Below are 15,745 nucleotides of genomic sequence, written 5' to 3'. Positions count from 1 at the left end.
TAGTTGTTTCTTCGGCCTCAAGATTTTCCGCATTTCGAGTATAAAAATTGTGTACTTTCAGCTATTTGTCAGAAACAAATGCCAGTAATTGCGTTACGTGTGACGTCGTTTGCTCTATGGATACATCGGCTGTCAAAAACACTACGTTTTGAACCATCCAATATAGGAAAATTCAAAAATGACAATCAACAAGCTCGACACTTTCGTTCTTGCAAATCGAATGAACAACACAGCGGTTCAGTGAATTGCGGCGAATAGCCACTGTGACACTCAACGAGATCGATAAAAAACGTGGAAGCGTTCGCAAGTATGTATCATGATAGAGCTATGGAACGGGTAACCAAGCGAATCAGACAATAATACAGCATATTGGACCGAAACGAGATCGATGAAGAATCCGTTGTTATTTATTAACTCGGTTTATATCCGAATCCGTATTACCGCGATCTCTATCGAGCCAATAAGATCCTCGAAAGAATTACGAGTCGAATAGAAGTTGGGGCTAAGCAGGTAAAGAAGCTACCGATGGAGTATCAGCGTCTACCTTCAAACGGATTAAGCAGAGAATCGTTCAGTCCGCCGATAATCCTCCGAACGATGTTCAACCCTAATTTCAGAACGAACCAACGAGAAATACAATCGAAAATTTTACCCTGGCAAACAAATTGGCGGATTAAACTGTCGATACTGGTCCATACCGATTTTTCATTCGGACCAGAATATTGCACTGCTGGCCTAGGTAAACGATAAAACGATGATATTTTCTAATATACGAGGCTGCATTAGTTAGGAAAGTTCATTAATATAATTTGCTAATTAAAGGTAGCAAAAGTCGAGAAAGATTAAATTAGGATTAGATCCTCTACTATATGTAAATTCACAAATATTCCCTTTAAGAACTTCTAGTCTTTTTTTAAATCTCTTATCTGTATCTTTCGACTCGTTCCAGGACACGTGTTTTTTTACACGTTTGTATTATATGTATATGTATGCGTTGGTATTATAATGAATCGATTCGATATGTCTAATGCGACCAGCTTTAATGGGTAATTCATTGATAATTAAAGAAAATGCATTCTTCTTCTGTGTTCTCTATGCTAACGTTAGTCGTATCTGTTCCCTCGTAGCTGCTAGAAATTCTCACGGTATTTGTGTTCGGAAGTTGCTTTCATCGGCTGGAACTTTCCACACGAATGCAAATTCTGCTGAAAGTGGGAAAGCCTAGTGCATGCATACTATAGCATAGGTAGCGAAATCCTCAATCAGCAAACACAAACTAGGTCAATGAAATTCATATTAAACGTGATACAATTGATGAGCTGTTTTTATTCCCATTTGCAGATGAATTAAGCAGCTTACGCAGCTCATCGCTTCCAAAGTTTCATTTTTATATTCAGAAATCTTTTAAACGATTTAATTTCTGAAAAATGTTTTCAATACAGACGAGTCTGTAATGCGATATTCATAACAAATAATTTACCAAATATTCGTAATAAAAATATTCATTTTCCTCCATAGGAAACATTAAATAATCTTAATCATAAAATGTATCTAACGTTTCTATAATATTCTTCAAAACGTAACGCCAAATGGCAAACGAATATATTACACAACCTCGTATGTTATGTAACATATATCGTACGTAAAGAGATCGTACGTACGTACGCTTGGAGATTAACGACGATGTAACTAAAACAAGACTGGAAGCTAAAGAGCTTCGATCGTCTGCGCATGTTCGTTTCTTATCAAAATGCATGATATTAGAGCAGACACGAAGCTCGACCAAGATCTCGTTAACAGGCATCAACATTACCATGGAACTTGCCAAGTTGTCTTTTGTTGCATTCCTAAGTGTCTTGTATTCATCGCCGCATTGTGATGTCTTCGTTGTCCTCCTTAGCTCTTCATTCCGAGAGCATATATGACACGAACTAAAACTACTGTTCATTGTATTGCGTTTTGATAGCGCGTATAAAATAAAACTATCGCGATATAAGCAACGTTCAATTTTAATTTATGCGTTCTTGAGAAAAAGGATGGTAACATGTGTAGAAGTTTATAAAAATGGACGTGCTTTCTCAATGAAAAGATTGTAAATAAATCGTGCTTTTTCATGTAAATTTTTTTTTTTTTTTGAGAATGTAATAAAGAAAACACCATCACGCTAGAAAATTGTTTTACCTGCTAAATATTATAAAAAAAAAAACGCTACATTTTGAATATTTTATATATTTCTTCGTATTATGTGTATGCTGTGCAGTTTTGTGCACTTCTAAATTTCCTATAAATGCAAAAACATTAGCAATAACTACGAAGAATCTATCCTTGTCGCTCGTGAATTCGATATAAAAATTACTCTATTTTATATTTCTTAGTGAACAGTATGTTTGATATAAAACAAGATTGAAATATTTAGAGCATTTCTCCGTTTTTGACTTACAACTAACAATCAATTAAGAAGGGAGAAGTACAATTTACGAAGGAGAACTAATATTTAAATAAATAACACTTTGTTCATACTTTTAAGAGAAAATCTGGCGGAACGTTGTAATGGAAAATGGATCGCTAATAGTTCAAGTTTGCTATGAGAAAGTTATAGAACCACTTAGCGCACGATGTTTTGCTCAAGGCAGCTATAACTTGTTTCAAAGCGATCAAATTTGCAGTATAATTGATATACGGTGAAACACAGAACTTTTTAATAAGGCAATATGCGGTGCAGCTGCATTAATTTATAATTTAGACGTTTACAACTAAGCGACAATAAATCATTCTATTAAGCTTATTTGATAACATTATTTTTCAGACATACTATCAATTTACATGTACATTGCAAATTTCAACACTAAATACAAAACTCAAATTTCTAGATAATTATATATCTAATTATTCCATTCACGTAGAGAGATACTAATTAGATAAGTATTAATCAGAAGGTAATTTAACTTAATTCTCATACGTTTGTCACGGAATACTCAATAATTAGCTCTTCTACTATATCATTGTTAATGTAGGTTAACAAACTTCTAAAATTCTATTTCACTTGGATGAATTACCAGACCGACAATTCGAGGATACCGCGCACTTAATAATTATAAATCGTACGATAAAATACAAAAAATTATTCCTCATTTCACTATTCTATATCCTAGTCCATAGTTCTTACGAACAATAATCAAAATGGACCAACAATCAGCTAAAAACATTGTCAAAAGGTGTAATTGTACATCGTGATATATTTATCGTTTAAACAAATGATACTTCCCTTAAACATTTATGGTATTGGATTTACCATCCGCGTCTAATAACACGTGGTTAAAGAAAAAATTCGTTCCCATATTTCCTACTGTACTTTCTAAGCTATTCTAAAAATGAACGAAATAATTCAAAAGTTTCGATTCTTAACTTTTTCATTTCGTGAGAACGCGTCATTGAAGAAACATTTCTTCCTATGTCTGCTACAGATCGTAATTCTCAAGTTACTTTAGAAATTATAGTTTCGACTCTTGATATCGACCGTTGTTTCTGCCCCTTTGATACGAACGATTAAATAAAATGTGCATGCCAAATATACTCCCATATAAATTTCCCGAAATTCGACACAGATAAGTTTCGTATAGTTCGGAAACATATAGTTACGCGAAAGACAAAGAAAGAAAGATTCTCATCGCGTACACGGAAGACGTTTAAAGCGAAATATTCGAATTGCCTGAATACGTAATCAAAAAGCGGTGGATGGAAACGAGGAAGCTTGCTATCGTTTCTCGCGTGCGAATCAAAGATTCAACAAAAACAAAGTGAAATTCTTGGCGGAGAGGGACGAAGGTTTACGTAATATCAATGGAACGATTCTTTCTTTCGCGAAGGAGATTCGAACCGAGCTGCTTATATTAAAGTTGAAAAATTTCCCTGGCGTCCAGCTTTCTCCGGAGGCGGGAAGAAAGGAAATTTCCCTATGAATGGAAACAGCCAGCTGAATGGCATCGAAGGAAAAAGCGAAGCCATCCTGAAGCTGATACTTTTTTCCTCGATACGCGACTCGACATTGCGCTTTTTAGATCGCCGTGTTCGCGCGCACGCGGCTGTATGGCGTAAACGCGAGAAGAAAAGTTGATGTACGGCCAGCGGATGAATAGGGTAGGCCACGGTGAAGTGGCGCAACCAACCACTTATTTATAGATAACGAAATAATTCAAAAGTTTCGTTATTTATGCGGCCATTCTACCCCTCTCGATATTATTTATTCTAGCTACGTGTCTGGTCCTTTTGGAAATTTACGAACCGCTGACTGGTGGAACGGTACGGTTTATTGGGAAACAAGCTTCGAATAAACGGTCGTAAACAAATTAGATATTTTCAGAATATATCGTATATTTGTGAGAAATTCGGGATTTCCGTATGTTTTTTTTTTTTTTTTTTTTTTTAGAAATTTTAAAAGTGCGACGATAATGAATAATAATTTAAATAAGTCGCCGTAACCGAACGAGGTATCACTAGACGCACGTGCAATTTTGTGAAAAATGTCGAGTTGCGAAAATTTGCAGAATTCGCGTAATATGAAGAAATGTATAGAATATCCGAAGTATACCGTGATATCATAATTACGTGGTAGAGGAAACATATCCCCATTTGAATTTCATTTCTTTTAATCATTTTGATAAAAATATGAGTTCGTTAGTTTTATTCAAAGAACAAAAGAATAAATGACTTGATATATTCTAATATTATATTGAGAAAAGAATTACTTTTACTTTGAGAGACTTTTTTTTTACATGAGTTTCAACGTCGCGTCAATTGCACCTGTGTAGTCATTAGCGGCGACAATGTGAGCAGAGATTTACTAGTTAGATTTTGCTAAATAACGATGTTTCAGAAAAGAGAAAACGCTTGGAACGTGACTTTTATCACAGAAATTTTCGCTTAAAGTTGCTTCGATCTGCTATTTGTTGCGATGAAAATCGTATTTAGGGAAATGTAAAAGGCGTTTGACGATAATTTGACAATTGCAAATGTCGCAGATTGATGGGTTACATTTTCAAATTACGTGTGTTAGATTCTAAGTCTATCTGATAGAACTTCGTTTTTAGACAAAAAGTGCGATAATTCAGAATAAATCAGAAACGTTTTACGCTTCTGTTTCTGCTTCAAACGTTGCATTTGCAAATTTTAAGCTCGCGCAGAATAATTTTCTTAGAAAAAAGGAAACGCGTGCACGTATCGCAGTTATGAAAATCATTTAGCTGACCGAACAGAAAAGTTGTGAAAACTGGCGAGATTTCTGTTCTTGTTTTCACTTGAACATTAACCAGCGAATTTTACACGCATATTTAACCTGTATTCCCTAAAATGTTATCGTATGAAACAACGAAACTGCCGCTACGGTTAAATGTTGTTTTCTGGAACGAGGAAGAACTGTGTTCGTAGTTCGTGCTCCACTTGAAATCTCACGCATCTATGTCTCGTTTCTGTGGTATCTCATGCAATGCAATTCGATGCTTTTCTGGTTACACACTCGCGAACCACATGTGCGATATACATATAGCCAAGTTTAAAGAGGTTTTAAGGATGCTATTAAAGAAAACAGTTGGCTCGGTATTATGAAAATAAATTAGCTACTTAAGTGTACTACTTTCACGATTAAGGATATAATTGCAGCAATTCGTTGAGATTCGCTACTATTTTTGCGATTAAGATTAAGCGTATAGTACAGAGTATGACACTGATAACCTACTTGAATTTTAATACGCAATAATAGCTTTAAGCTATCTTTCGTGTTAGAAATAATGAAGTATTATCTTGTTGATCGTGGAATTGTAAAAGTTACACATACATGTAAATGAAATTCTTGTTCACATTTTTGAAAATCGTTTGTTGATTCCAGCATTTTCTTCTAACACGTTGAGAAGCATTCAATCTTTGTTAACAAAATTTTTTCCCATCCGTAACCATTTCCGTGTTTGCTGTTAAGGGATCGAACTTTGAAGGGTGATTTCATCCCCTCGAGGTAAACTTGAAATAGCGCGGCTAAAACAGATACACGTCTTCTATTTTCGGCTGTTCTTCGACCCTACAACGCTTCATTGTGAATCATACACACGTATAAAGTTATGAAAACGCATGCGATATTTTCTTTAAACAGTCATAAGCTAGAAAAATATTTCACCTTGAAATAATCATTACAAAGGGATAAGTCTAAAGGTATCTAATTAACACTTATGCAAACTTAATATTTAGCATCGATCAGGATCTTCCACTCGTAATTAGGAGTGATAATGATTTGTACAAAAATCATGTACGTGATTATCTCTAGAATGTGGATGATCTTCTTAACGAACACGAATTACACAAATTTCGGAAATTTAATAAAGGTGGAACTTTTTAGAAAGTGCGAAAAATCGATTAAAGTTTTTACATCCGAAGGATGAACTGTAACAGCCTCTTAGACGTTTCATGGTTTCGCACGAGATTATCACGCAATGGGCCAAGTTAAGGTAAGTAACTGGCAAGGTGAATGGCGACGATACAGTAGAGAGAAGAGGCGGAAGGATAAGAGAAACAGTGTAGTAACACGACAGTTTCGTCCTGGGTGCTGTTACGGAAGAAGAAATAGCCGATTTAAAAGAAAGCGAACGAGGGGCGCGGCCGGCTAACCAAGATTTACATTTTTCCAGGGAAATAGGTTTTGCGATAAAAGGATTTGGAATAAAATTTAACTCGGCTGGTACGCCGTACCGCGTTGGTATTTTGATTTAGTAGTCGTTTGAGAGTTGGCAAGCTCTTTGGAGTACCGCCAACATTTTTATGTTATTCCTTCTGCTCACCCTTCCATCGAACGGTCCCTTTTCCCCTTTTTGTCATTTCTTCCCTATTCTCTTTTTGTCGCTTTTTTTCCTGGCCTCCTTTCTCCCTTTTTATCGTCGAACACCACAAACGTTTCGCACCGTGCGCCCGTGAACAAGTTTAATACGCGAATAAAACGTTTCTGGATAATTTTAATAGAAACAAGAACCTTGTTTGTGTTATATAACACGCTATTCGGAACTTCGAAATGCATAGAATTTTTCTAGACGTAAAAACATTATTACACGCGTATTACTCTGTATGCTGTGCGATTTTTGTAAATTAAGTTTCTCTGTATCTTTAAAAGTAACGGAGAAATTGAAGCTGATCAAAGTGACTGGGTCAACATGTATAAATATGCATACTATTAATAATATGCAAGGTATTTGTGCATTTTAAGAATATCGCGTTAATTACTTGATATTTACATTTTCCATTCAGATACACAGGGAAGCTTATTCATGATTGAGTTTATGTTTAACATGCAATATATATTTTATAGTTGCATATAAAATATAGAGTGATATATATTTGTATATATTGAATTCAGTCATAGAAGGAGAAAAATATCAATTACATAGGACTGATGTATAACGCGATACTGCTAAAAATTCTCTCTTTAAAATCATAACGTGCACGTTGTTTCGCGTTTTATACTTCATTTTCCGTGGTATTTCGTGTCCAGAGTTACACTATTATAGAACGTCGCGCCAGTGAAAAGGCCACTTTGCAGTGTGTTTTGTTTTATCCTCATCTCGTAATTAGTTTCACGTGTAATTTAAACTTTCCTTTCCCGTGCCGCTAGTATCACGATATAACCCGCGCAACCAGAAAAACTTGATTAATGAGTGCATCGATATTAAGCTAAAGTGCATTTTCACATCGGTTTATCGTCAGCATTGTAATGTTTGAAAAACAGAAATACAACCTACACTTTTGCCGAGTAATAAAACGTAATTCGATGCGGTATACAGAAAAATAAAGGAATGTACCTAGTCGTAAATCCTTTTCTTCGAATTGTGAACAAATTCTCGATAAGCAAATTAACAACCGCTGTAAATATTGGTCTGTATGATTAAAGTGATCATAATTTTAATATAATGCGCTCAAAAGATTGGATATTATCCTATAATGTAGTTTCTATATTAATATAGCTCCAATTATTGATGTTTAATAAAAAAAAATAATCTTCCTCGTAAATTAAAAACATGTTTGATTCTGAAAGGATTAAACATGAAATAAATTAAATTTGAGCGACAGAAACCAGGACAACACGAAAGCTGCACGAGCTTCCTGAAATCCGTAGAATTTATCAAAAATTAATGTAAATGAATTAAAAAAAAATAATGTAACGGTAAGCTCGTCGATGGGTCACGTATGAAATTATATCAAATACTATCGCGGATGCATGCACCGTACTTGCAGGTTAGCGAACGTAATACCAATAGCTCATGGTTTTCCGACACAAAGTGTAATAACTGTAAAGTTTCGCCGTATATCCTTCGACGGAGACAGAAATATAGAAATAAAATTGTTACAGGGAAACGAACGAGGACAAGCGAATACATAAGCATTATCGCCTGTTCGAGAAGAATGAAACGGGAAATTGCATTTTGAAACGACTACGGTTAGAGATTACGGTTCGTAATGCGAAATTGCGAAACGAGCGTAAGTGAGCCGATCTTTTCGGATATTTTTAATTACGATGATACAGTGATAACCATACGTATACGTATATATATTCTGTGTAAAGACCAAATAACGTTTTATCTCATAGAGGAATTCCCCGTTCCACGAATAGAATCACGAACGTTTATAAACGAAAGTTAGCGAACTGAAAGTTATCCTAAATAATTTCCTTGGAGTTTTAGGCCTTTTTTACAACCTTCAAATAATTTTAACAATTTATTAAATACGTAATTAGATCTTCGAAGAATTTGTTCGACCTTTTCATTTTTTCTTTTTTTTTAATTTTCCTCTCCACAATCAATCTATTGTTATTAACGAAAGATTCTCATACGTCGTTTCTTTGAGAATTTTTTTTAGAGTCTACGGATCATTTTTACCGTAGCTCAAGAATTTTATATTTTCACCTACGAAAGAATTCTTTCGATTAAAATACGTTGATCGGTTCGAACTTTTCAAAACGTCGTTACTTTGAATTTCTTCGTAATCGTAATCAACTCGTTATCGATAAAATAAAGTTGTATCTGGAAAATTGTTATTCCCTATTGATATATATAATCCAAAAATAACTATATAACCGAAATAAACTGTTTATAATCCCTACGTTGATTGTAAAAAGAAAAAGAAACAAATTTAGTCCGTACGTCGTCGGGCGAGGAAGCCTTTATAAGTCTTTTTTTTTTTGAGATTTTCGCTGTTATTAGGGCAGCCCTGTGATGACGAAACGCGTAGCGGCTCGCTGTATTAATACCAGAGATTAAATTGTGCAAGAGGACCTCGGGCCAGAGATGTTTTTATGGCATGTAACGTTTATCCTGTCGCGTTATCGCGTGCCAGAAGTAATGACTTCTACTTTTCCGCCCCCGTCCTCTCTTTTTTCTTTTCTTTTTCTCTCCGTCCTCCTCGCGCTGTCTTCCAAAAGGAGGTCAGTAAATATTTACGGTTTCGTTTTTCCAGACGGACCAATTCTATTTGAACTGGCTCCAGAGTTGAAACGCGACCGTCCCGCGGCCCGTCTCTCGATCCTCGAGCCAGTTCATTGGATATTTCGGTCGTTCCGGAAGCCACGATAAAACGAAGAAGAAGACCGCCGGTGACTTTATCCCGCGACCTTTCACCAAAGGATCTTCTTTTTACGAGATAGAGACCGCCAGATGAAAGTAACTCCGGAACAGATTCGAACGGTGATCGAAAAGTGATAAAGAGGGCTGGCTCGAATTGGTGTCCCTTTCCTGCGAGGATTCACTGTTCAACGTTTAATCGAGGAAACGGGTCTTCTGTGTGAGCCACGGTTTAATTCTTTTGGCTTCCACATGGCAATCAGTGTGGTGTGAGTGTACAGGTGGACTCGTTATATTTGTGTTTTGATAGAAATCAGAGTACCACAGATTCGAATAAAATATCCGGGAGACGATTATTTAGATATGTCATATGTCATCTTATTTGGTCAAATGTTATTTCTTGATAATTATCGCGAGTTGGTTTATTTGAACCCGCGAATGATTTTTCTTCGTGTTATTTTATGATTTAGATATTAAATGGAGCAATTTCGTAATTTACTTAGTATCTTGTAATTAGATAAATGTTTCCCGAAATAATTTTTTCCGAAGTAGACGTAATCTGTAATTGTAACAGATTAGTTTATTTTATGAGAAAAATTGAATACTATTTTATTTAATCTTTTTTACCTTGTTATTTACTTGTGATTTATTGTATTATCGAATTGATCTCAGTTGCACATTTGAAATGTATGAACACTTATTTAATCTCATCGTATTTTGTTTTCTTTCTTGGATACAAATTATTAATAATGAATAAATTCCAAACCTAAGTGCATCACTATGTTCGTTTATAATTTCTCCAAAAATAAAATGAATAAAGGGTTGTTTCGGCTGGAAATAAAAATGTATAGTAATTCCAATATTTTGTAACAAGAAAACACCGACACATCGAATTATCTGTTCTTCTTTTTTATATTTTTGTCAAACAAAGAAATATTTCACTTATACCTTTTCCTCTACGAATAATTCGTTGATATCGTCGATATGTCCCAATATACAGACACGATAGACTACAGAGATTAAATGTTCGGGAAAGGCTTGAGCCAGTAATAAAAATGACTAAAATGACGAATGTGTTGTGCTGTATGTCGGTTATATCGGCTATCTAGATAACGAAAAAGAGAACTTAACTCTCCGAACTGACGCAAATTTATTGCGAACTGACTTAATGAACACGAGTTGCATAGGACTGAGTTTCTCATACGTAACTACACTTGACATTAAATCATCTGAATACGGTCATAGTCTGTAATCTTTGCTACATTTATCATCTACGTACGGACTAATCTTTTAGTCTCATCGGTAATCAAAATATATGTATATGTATCACATGGGATATTATTAGAAAATTCAACGACACACTTTACATTCAGACGAAGAAAAGATATATATCTATATCTATGTATACGATATTAACATGTATATTCAGGGTTTCATAAAATATGTGAGCGACATATATATAGGGTGATTTTACACGTTAAGGCAATGAAAAAAATTCGTGTACGAAAATGTCGGCTATAATAAAGGATTGTAATAAAAGAATAAAATAATTAAGCAAGATGATTCTAAAATTGAAGTAATTTCGGAGATGTTTATATATATATTATTATAGAAAAATTGATAGAATCGATCGAAGTCTACGCTATATAGTAGATGTGTAATCAGTGTATTACAAATTAACAATCACGATGTGATATAATCAAGAACGTATACATATAATAGTAAGATCATCGATAGCCTTAATTGTTCGTACATTTGGGAATGAAGATCATGCAGTAACAGCTGTAATAATTATTCGCGTAATTAGGGTAAATTGTAAGAGAAAATGGCAAATTCAATTTGTTAAGAAGGAATAGCAACGACTTCTCGTTACGTTGAAAAATAGGTACTTTAAGTGATTCGATAGGAAATTGTAAATTATATATATATATTTTAATTATTAAGGGACACAATAATAAAAAACAAACAAATAATTGTTCGTAGTAAATGCAATGTCTTTTTAATGCAGTTTATCTTAAATTAAAAGCTACATACATTACGTAATAGCACTCTAAGCTCGCTTTATATTTCAAGAAATACAAGTGATATTAACATTCAAAGCGTTATTAACAAGTAAGCGAATCAAAAGGCACTGATCTGTTTAATTCCATACAAATGAGAATTTCATATAAATGGTACCTCTATATAATAATTTAACACATATATGGGCTAATTTGTTAGAAATATGTTTAATGTATGCAGAATTAATATCAGTAGAAAGTGACATAGTGAATATAACAGCGTTTGAAACATCAGTCTCATCAAATTCTTGGGTTAAGTACGTATACTTTGGTTCCATAACATCTACCAAAATGTGAAATTTATTATTTATGGTATTACATCGTCGTGTAATCAGGTATTCCATCAGGTAATAATACAACCACGAAATAGAAATTTTGTGGTCTCATATTATTACATATTAGTAAGGGAAGCTTCAAATTTTGCAAAGACTAGATATGAAAGTACAAAATGAATAATTTGATAGATTTTCGAAGAAAGTAAATAGATTTGTGGATACAGAATATTAAATTAATCGAATTTTCACATAATTTATATAACGTAGCATCTATCCAGTCCAATAAACTGGGGAATGTATACTTATTACGTTTTCTTTCGACTATAATTTCATCAATGCCGAACATCTACCTCGATTTCTGCCCTTCCTACCTTTAAATCATCCATCGAATCGAAATCTTTTAATTCGCTTACTGTCGGGCACGAATAAAACAATATCTACAACATTTGGCTCGAGCAAAAGTGATAGACGAGCATAAGCTGTCGCTCAAAAGTATTCAGACATTTTTTTGATTTTTACAGCATATAATTTACGTTATGGAATTACGAATACAAAGACTAACGATAAGTTTATTCTTTATTATTCTTGCAGTCGTATATTATATAACATTCTGTCAAGAATCGTATGTTGTGAACGTACAATTAGAAACTAATCCGCGATAACAAAGTTGATATCAATTATGTTAGCGTGCAAACATTATGAAATACTTTTGCTATTTAAAATACTCTTTATTCTTGGATCATTTAGTTTCTCAATTATACACAGATTAAAAAGTTCTTATGATAGACAAATATAGAGTAGATTGTATGGATATAATCTACAAGAACTATAAAACTAGTAATTAATTAAAACAGTAAAATTCAAGCCAGTGGATATATCAACGACTCGTGTATTTAATTTCAATATGCTATTAATAAAACAACCTTAAACAACTATTCCCTTGTAGAATATCCTCTGAACAAATGAAATAAAGTGTACAACATTTGAAGACGACAAACGTTTCTTCTATCCATAAAGGAAACAATTTACCATTAATTTATCCATCTCAGCGAGCTTCGTATCTCGTTGCAAAGCAACGAAAATATCTAGATACTTATGAGCGGAAATGTTAACATTCCCCGGATACTCCTTTATTCGCACGAGTATCTGCGTCGGCGTCGAACATCTACTACCCACGCTCCCGTTCAAAGCCATCTCCAACTTCAACGTAATCGTTACAATCACGAAGAACCAACAAAACGAAGAACAACGAGAAAAAAGTATACGACTTACTCCCAGCCAAATATGCTTCCATCCAAAAGTACGCGAAGAATCGTAGCCGTGAAGCAGGGACAGTAAATACGTGATTTGTTATGCTTACTGAATCGCCGAGAAGGATTGGATCAATAATCCTCGGACACGAACCAAAACTCAGCTGACGAGCGTCTGGCCGGGTCACACCACTGAACATTCTAAACTAAGCCTAGAAGCCGGAGGGAAGCTAGCAACGCGACCTTTCTGGCCGCTAGAAAGGGTTCCAGGCCGGTTTTGCTGTGCGTGGTAGCCTCGTCGAAGCAAAAGGGGATCCAGGCTGGTTACCGACCGTGGTGGATGTCGTCGAAGAGGTGGCAGCGCTTCGTGGAGGGTGCTGCGAGCACGGCTTTACGCTTGCGGCCAGCGCGGCGTCAGGCGTTCGTCCAGAGACACGAACCCGTAGCACGAGCCGTTCGTGTTTTCGGCTTTCCGGGACGCTGCACGGGCCTGCGCGTCTCCATCTAGGCGTCGGCTGGGGGTTCGAACCGACGAACCCTTGGCTTGATAACAGTGCCACGCCATCCGTCGCTGGCAACGCATAAATTGCATGTGCCAGGCGTCAAGCGTTCATCAAGCTAGCTACCTCGTTGATTCGATTGTTTTTCACATGTTTCTTCGTTGAAGGACGACCGTTTCTTTGTCGAGTTCGAGCTTAGGTGGTTTTTGTTTGGGTTAACGAGGTGTCTGCGAGTTGTGGGAGTCGAGTATGGCAACTGACCCTTCGGTATATCACGCGCGATTTTTGGCTCGAGTTTCTTTATATGTTGGGGACGTATGTAAATAATACGAGCCGTGGTCACAATATACGCTATCTTGAATTTATTAAATAATAATTAAATAATCGTTCCACTACTTGTGTAACATTTGTAAAGGATGGTTTGAGGAAAAAGCTGATGTTTCGAGAATTTGTATATTTAACGTAGGCCTTGAGATTTGTCTATTTAGAAGACAAAGTTTAGTATGTTCGCGGATATCGAATCTTCTTTCTATTTTAATGGAAGATTTACAGCTGCTGATGAATATTTTGTAATATTTCGTTTTCTACTGTAAGATACCAATTTCAAAATTTTAGGCATTCGAGAGACTTTCTACATATTGTTTTATTTACTAGTAAAAGATCGCGATATTTACGAGAGCTAGTGTAATAATAGAAAACAGATTTTGGTATTATTTGCATCTAATTCTTGTGGCAATTTCGAGTAAATCAGTTCTTGACGAACGTTATTAATCCTACCATATATAGCTACAGTTTGAGTAATAAGACGTTCTAAGGGTTCTCGTTGAAACGTTGACACTAACTTCGGTTTAGATAGACTACGGGAACTTAATGATTTGCATAACTTACGACCAGTATAATTTTGCAATTTCATAGTGAATAGATGTACGAACTCTGTGAGAGAATAATGAAGGATGTTTAATACACGTTATGTGGATCTGCAATTTTGATTATTCCAATTACTTAGAAAAATTATAAATATAGTAACATGCTTAATTAATATAATGACGAATGTGATTACGAAAGTACAATGAAATGATAAGTTGAGATATTTTTTAAATTTCTACCTATCATTCTAACATCCATTGATTAAAAATAAAAAACTAAAATTCTTCTTATCGAAAACTGTTCATTATATTTGTAAATTAACGTACGATAATGCTATATATTCGCACTAATATTTCTACTGACGTATAATCCGAAGAATATATTTAACGACAATAAATTACATATTAATTCATATTTCACTTTATATTTCTACCTTTATATCGTTATTTTAATTCATTTTATTTTATTTTTCTCAAATTTATGAAATTTGTTAATCGGAAAAACACAATCGCAACAGGGTTAATAATTTTACGTAAAAGTGACGATGTTAGTAACAATATAAAACTGGCAAAACCATCATACACAAATGGCATAAAAATGATGCTTCGTTTGAAACAATCGTACGAATTCTGTTTGTAATTTCGTTAGGTAAAATTCTATATTGTAATTAGGACGAGGAAAAACTTTTGGGCCATTGGGGCTGGACCGTAATAATTCTAATAATTACTAAGTTGCACAGTCGTGACCCCAGGGACGGGTATTTTTAAATGAAGTTTCCGCAGACGCTACATTTCGTAATTACAATCGTAATGTGACAGAAAATTACGACGAGACGCGGTTTCGTAATAGTCGCCAATGCTATCCGTAGATCCAAACGAAGAAGCTTCCCAAAGTACTATCAAACGATCTACCGAGCTCTCTGAAGGAATTGCAATTTTAAATGATTGAAAGTTAACTCGATTTTAAAATGCCATCAATTAATATCTCCGTAATGAAAATACCATTCTATAAACAATTTAAAAAAACTTAAGAAATCGGAAACTTTTCTTCTTCTCAAATTACGTATGACGTTTTTAAAATGCTATCGACAAACGTTTCTGTAGTGAAAACATTTCCAATACGTATAAATAATTGGAGGAAGCTCCCATCGAAAATATTCAAGAAATCGACGAAATCAGAAACTTCAATCTTCGTCCTCCTGTTCAG

Source organism: Bombus fervidus, chromosome 3, assembly GCF_041682495.2.
Source record: "Bombus fervidus isolate BK054 chromosome 3, iyBomFerv1, whole genome shotgun sequence".
In the NCBI taxonomy this organism is placed as follows: Eukaryota; Metazoa; Arthropoda; class Insecta; order Hymenoptera; family Apidae; genus Bombus; species Bombus fervidus.
This window is presented reverse-complemented; position numbering follows the sequence as displayed.